Consider the following 7,431-nt stretch of genomic DNA (forward strand, 5'->3'; position numbering starts at 1 on the left):
AAGATAAAGGGAAACCTGGAATATCTAGGGTAGATACCTGAATGTCTAAGATCTTACATTTGTCTTTAAAGTAGAAACCCAGAAACCAGAAATGTTTCAGGCTTACTAGATTCATGTTATGACTAGTCTCATCTGCTCATCTTGCTAGTTAACACCTATTTTTCATATTAACAAAGAAGTTTAATTCCTTCCAGGCAGCAACATGGCACCAGTTGGGGCATGCCATTCATACTGTACATCAACAGATTGTCATTCAGACAAATAAGGTGAATGACATAGAATTCTGCAATATCCAGTTACAGTTTCCAGGATACTCTAAGGAAATGTCATGCCAAAAAATATTCTGTCAATTGCTATAAATATCTTTTGAAACAAACGTTGGTTGACAAAAGGGATGGCAAACCCACCATTTAGATAGGGTCTCCAACAGAACCAAATATTTAGGAAATGATTACACCTTATTCTTACTAGTATTTTTTTCCTAGAACTCTGAGAAAGAGGAATATAAGAATATGGAATGTGAGAAAGATGAATGGGGTTTTAATGCTTGTCCCCAGAATTCTGGAACATTTTAATTATAATAGTTATTTGTTCTACCTTAACAGTCAGATGATGTGTGACCTTTGCTCATTTCTTTTGTTGTTGTTGTTTGGTTGTTTCCTTTTTTTTTGACCCTTCCTCCATCTTCTACCTAGAATATAGTTATCTATATAGGTGGGGTTTCACCTACTCTACTATTCCATGAAGACAAAGGCCTTACTTTAGAATTGAGGTTGGTAAGGGACTTGGGCCCCTGAGGAGCTCAGGGAGCAGACTTGCCACCCTGAATGTCCTCCAACAGTGATTCCTGCAAGAGAGAAATCAATTCCTATCCCAGATAAGTAAATGTTACTTATTTTTGGTCATTAATTATTCACACTTACCTGAATCTGAACTGATGCAGGGGATGAGGGGGTCCAAGAATTAGTGGGGATTTTTTTGTTTTCTTTCTATTTTCTCAGTGCCGTAAGTAACTATGATCTATAGGCAGTTTTAAGAATCTAGTCTCATTAAACAGAATTTCTTGCTTTATAAAAAATTTTTGCCAGTCTTATATTTTTAACTTATTAAATTATTCAGAAAATTTTAATTATATTCCACATGTAATTGTAAACAATTACATGTGAATCTGATATGAAGGGTTTGCATCAAACAGTAGGAAATAGACCTACATGAACCTCAAATTGATGGTTACATAAATGGAGACACAAACACTCATAATGAAAGTATACACTACCAAGAGACATTCAACAATGGCACAATGAGCAAGGTGAGTAGTTTGAACAGCAATATCTCAGCAAGGATCAAGTGGCATGTACTGAAAGTAACATTTGAAGATCTCAATGGGGTGCCCCCAACCAAGGAAGTACAAAAGATAATCTTTACAGGTATGGACAGAAGATGTTAAACTACTATCACTACTTATTTTCACTTAAAAATAAGAAACTAATCTTAGTTAATATTTTGTGAGCCAATGTACACTATTGTCCTCTTCAGGTTGCATCTCAGAAGGTCATTAGGAACAAGGTGTCCTGACCAAAGAGGGCAGATAGGGACAATGGCCACCTACCCCCTTCTGCTTTCATTGAATTGAGGATGTCCCAAATTATTTGTGCTGGGATGAGTAGATATTCAACCTAAATTATTTAACTTAATTAATCATCATAAAAATATTTCTTGAAAGAAATCTCAATTGTGGGAGCAATGTAAATAATGTACAATATAAGTCTAATCAGAATTGTCACTATGAATCCCCCTTGTATAATAAATATATCTTAATAAAAAATTTATCAAAAAAATCACAATGAAGATAGATAATGCCAATAAAGGTCAACAAGAAAGTGGCAGAGCTGGTATTTCTGGTATGAGCATGTTATTGGCTGCATTACAAGGCAGAATGATTTAGTCATATTTGACAGGAAGATGGCCAAAAATTTTTGACATTATTCAGAAGAGTATTAGAAATATTTATTTATAACTACCATTCATGATGAAGTTTGCCCTGAATATGTATTGTCTTATGAGATCACCTAACAATAATTATATTAAACTATCACCAACTACCAAAATGCTTTGTTATATTGCTTATTTCATCATTACCTCATATCTCTAAAATTTTTATGTGTTCATAAGTTACATGTCTATCAATATATCAGCAAAACTATGTAGTTTACAAATCAACAAACAACCTATATATTTGAGATGTATACTCCTTGCTCCAGTGCCCAGGTGGGAGACTGCCACCAAAGATAGACATAGAGACAGAGAGGTTCTGATTGGGGTGAGCTGAGGGCTCCTGGCAGGAGCCTGGGAAGCAGCAAAAGGTAGAAGTTTAGTGGTCCTGACCTATCCAGGTATAGCAGCTTCATTACCTAAGGACAATTTCAAAAACAAAGTACCTAGACTCTGCTGGCAGAGAACTCAGGTTGCAGGAGCCCCCCAACCTAGTGGTGATCAAGTGGGCTTTGAGACTAATCCAGCCAATGCACTAAAAGAGAGTTGGGAGAAAGCCAGCCAAGAAAAGTGATTAAGAAGAGGGAGGGGCTTTGACATGGGCAAGCTGAGAATTAAAGCAGCACAGGAACCTCAGGCAGTGAAGGGCCTGGTGGCCTGTAGCCCTGCTCTTCCTGGGTAGAGCAAATACAAGTGCCAAGGTATCCCTGCAGAAACAGCACTGAGCCCATGACTGGCACAGTGCTAACCACCTAGGAGCTATCTAGTAGCTTTGGGAGCTTGCTGACAAGTGGGGCTGAGAGTTCTTAACACAGGACCCAGGGCTCACATGACAACTCTTAGCCTCATCCCTTCCACAGGGTAGCCAACTGTTGAGTGGGGTTTGGAAGAACTGAGACCTGAAGGCAGAGCACATGAGTCCCTCAGTTCTATACCGCTGGTGCAAAGCTCAGTGAGTTATTTGTTCCCCATACCATCAGGAGATTTGGGGGAATATCCTGAGAGTTGTTTGAGTATTGTCCCAAAGGGCACAAATGGGGGCAAGTAGGAACTTGCCTAGACTATGCAGTAAAAAGTACTGTGTAGCCAGGAGTGGCTTCCAATACACAATGAGTGTGGAAACAAAATAGAACAGACAACTGACCTTTACCAGCCCTGCCTCAACCCACATATAACACCAACTCATACACAAGGAAACACAAGAGACTCCAGCTACTTCTCCTCTATCTGAGTAGTGCTGGGGACCAGGGCAGGTGCTTTAGACACTTGGACAAAGGTTCGCCTACAGAGCTATCCCCCATTCTAGTGTAAGAAACTACACTGCAACCCTCCCACTACTCAGTCCTGCCTGAACATTGAGAATACATTGACTGCAAGACCACTCGTGATTAAAGCTTCCAACTAACAAATTTGTTCTTACATGTGTAAATATCAATGGATAAACACAAGACATATGAAGAAACAAGGCAACATGACACCTCCAAAAGTCAACAACCCCACAATAATAGATACTAAGGGGAGTGAAAAGGAAGAAAACCCAAAGAGCACAAAAGCAGGCTTATAAGAATGATCAAAGAAATGAAAAAGGACATTTATGAAAAGATAAATGAATTCAAAGAGGATGCAAACAGCTGCACAAAATTAGGAAAATGGTGCAGGATATGAAAGAGGAATTCAATAAACACAAATCGTGAAAAAGAATTAGACTGAAAATCTGGAAGTGAAAAACTCAATAGGTTGATTTTAAAAGCCCAGAAGATACTCTCTCTAGCAGAGTGGATCAAATTAAGGGCAGAATATTAGGGCTTGAAGACAAGGTAGATGTATTAGAATAGTCAGATGAAGAAAGGGGGAAAAATAAAGTGGCACAAATGGAAGACGCAAGAATTCTTGGACAGTATTAAAAGACCAAACCTACAAATCATGGACATAGAAGGAGGTGAAGAGGTACAAGCTAAAAGGATAGAAAACATATGCAGTACAATAATAGAGGAAATTTCACAACTCTTAAAGAATAGATCACCATTCAGGTACAGGAGGATTTTAGGATACCCAACAGACCAGACCAGAAAAGAACCACTTTAAGACATACCTTAGTTAAAACACTAAGCATGCAGAACAAGGAAAGAATATTGAAAGCTGTAAGAGGAAAGCAGCAAGTCACATATAAAGGTACAGAATAACAGCAGATTTCTCAATAGAATCCTTCAAAGAAGGAGGAAATGGAATGACATATTCCAAGCACTGAAATAAAATAACTGTCAACCTAGATTACCCAGCAAAGTTATCATTCATAACTGAAAGATAAATATTAACCTTCCATGATAAAGAAAAATGAAAAAAAATTATGAATGCTAAACTAGCACTGTAGAAGATACTCAGAGGAATCCTACACACATAAGAAGAAGATTGAATTAAAAAAAATAAGACCTCACCATTTGTTGCCTATAAGAAATGCAGCTCACTGACAAAAACAATCATTGGCTTGGGTAAAAGTGTAGGAAGAGATCTTCCAAGCAAACAGAACCTCAAATCAGGCAGCATATCCATCAAAATAGATTTAAAAACAAAACTAGACAGAAGAGACAAACAAGCTCACTTCATATTAATAAAAAGAACAATCAATCATTAGAAAATAATGATTGTTAACATATGTGTGTCAATGTTGGTGCACATAACATCATTAAACAAATGCTCCTGTACTTAAAAGCATAGATAAACTCCAAGGGAATGATAGTGGGAGACTTTAATGCAGTATTCTCAACATAGGTCACTAAAACAACAACAACAAAAAAAATCAAAGAAAACTGAGAATTAAACAAAAGGACTTAACAGACATCTACACAGTATTTCATCTAGCAGCTGCACAATACATATTCTTTTCAGTGACCCTTTGACTTTCTCCAAAATAGATCATATCTTAGGACACAAAGCAAGTCTTAGCAAGTGTAATAAAATTGAAATATCTCCCTGGATCCTATAAGACCATAATAAAATAAAATTTAACAGCAAAATAAACTACAGAAAATATTCCAAAACATGGAGGCTGAAGAACACATTGTTGAGTGACCAAAGAATCACTGAAGAAATAAGGGAGGAAATCAAAAAGTCCATAGAATCTAATGAAAATGAAAATGAAAATATAAGCTACTGGAGCCTTTAGGATCTACCAAAGGCAGCACTAAGAGGAAAGTTTATACCTATGAGTAACTACATTAAAAAAAGAGAGATATCTGAAATAAAAATCATAATGATGCTTCCCATGCTTCTAGGAAAAAAAACAAAACATGCCAAACCCAAAATTAGATTGAGGTAGAAATTAATGAAATAGAGACCAAAAAAACTATATAAAGGATCAATGGGAAAAAAGTTGGTTCTTTGAAAAGACAAATAAGTTTGATAAACTGTAACCAATCTGGCTAAAAGGAGGAAGGGAAAGACCCAAAACCAACAGAATTAGAATAAAAAAGGGGGATATTACAATAAATACCAGTGAAATCTAGAGCATCGCTTTGAAAACCTATATTCAAACAAACTGGAAAATCTAGAAGAAATGGATAAACTTCTAGATGCATTTGGCCTTACCAAAATTGGACTAAGGGAATATAAACCACTTAAATATAACTATTAACGATCAATGAGATTGAAGCAGTAATAAGGAGTCTCCCCAAAAGAAAAGCCCAGGACACAATGGATTCACTGCCAAATTCTATCAGACTTTTAAAGAAAAACTAACAACAATACTCTTCCACTTTTCAAGGAACTAGAAAAGAAAGCAACAATACCAAATTCATTCTATGAAGCCATTATTACACTCATTACAAAACCAGACAAGGACACACATACACACACACACAGAATTATAGACCAACACTTTAATGAGGGCGGCCCAAGAGGTTTCAAGTGGTTTAGCAGGCCCCTCGGTTCTGACCCAGCTGAGAATACACTTAGATCATAAACAAATATCCTGAGAGATTCCAAGATGGCGGCTAGAGGGAGGAAGCAGAAAGCATGCCTCCTATAGTGAAATCTTGGAGAGACGCTGGAGACACACCTTGCAGGCAAAACCACCGAGAAGAGGCAAAACTTTGACCCCTCCACACCTCCAGCCAGCGCAGAGCATCTCCAATTCATGTTAAATGAAGAAACAAGGAGGGCCCCCAGGCCGCCAGTCGCCCACTCCCAGACGGCTTGGGAAGACGCAGACAAGGTGAGCTTAGCGGTACTGTGGTACTCCCACAGACAACCCTGGGCCAGAGCAGCATAGGCCCCCTAGACAGATCGACCTCCACCCAGGGAAAAAAGAGAAACTGAGTAATAAGCAATAAAAACAATAAAGACACACTGGAAAGAGGGTGGGGCGCACTGAGCACCAAAGATTGGGGGAAGGGAATCCTTCCCGGAACTGTAAATAAACAAGCCAGGCCAGCAGGAGCAGGGGTGCATGCCCAGCAACCAGGAGCAGAAAAGCTTGTGAGTGGCGGAGGGAGGAAAACTCCACAGGAGAGGAGGGAAGACCCACTTCCCACGTGAGCTGTAAACAAACACACCGGCCTGAGAAAGCAGGTGCAGTGTCACCTCCCCCAGTGTGCTTGGGAAGGGGAAAGCTTGTAGCACAGGCTCACGCACAGGAAAACTCTGAGTAAACAAAGCCTGTGGGGCCAGGTGAGTGCTAAGCTCACCACTGAGATCTGCATAAATAAAGCCTCCAGCAACAGCAGGCTGACAGCAGTGGGCAGGCAAGCCACAGCTGCAGATACCATTCACACAACTGTCTCCAGACTCTTTTTTTTTTTTCTTCTCTCCCTACCTCTGATGAGAAAACAACCGAACTACACCTGCATGCTGAAAAACTTACTGAAACTGTATTGCATTTCAACTTGGGACACTTTGTGGGTTTCTGTTTTTTGTTTTTGTTTTTTTTGTACAGTTTTGTTCTACTTTTTGCGTCCCCTTTGATGAGACAACTACAGAACAACATCTGGGGCACCATCTCCAGGATTGGAGACTGAGAGGGACAACAAAATTATTAAGACTGATACTTCATTGCATTTGAACTTGAAGGTTTTTTTTTTAATTTTTAATTTTTAATTTTGTTTTATTTTATTTATATTTTTTCTTTCATTTACTTATTTTTTATTTTATTCTTTTTATTTTTTATTTTCAGTCCTTTCTCTGTCTCTCTAATGCCTGTTCAGCTTACTGTCAATTAGTACACTAACGCTCCCTGTTTATACCTTTGAAACTTTCTTCTTTGATTACTTGTTTCATTTTCTCCTACTTGTCTGTTTATTTGTTTTTCCCTTTTCTTTAACTTCTTGCTTTCCATCTCCTCTCACCATTCCATTCTAAATATTACCATTGTTATTATTACAAGCTAGAAAATACTTAATTGCACACAGTACAGGGACAGTAACAACACCAAAGACAATGACGGGA

Source organism: Castor canadensis, chromosome 5 (genome assembly GCF_047511655.1).
Source record: "Castor canadensis chromosome 5, mCasCan1.hap1v2, whole genome shotgun sequence".
NCBI lineage: Eukaryota > Metazoa > Chordata > Mammalia > Rodentia > Castoridae > Castor > Castor canadensis.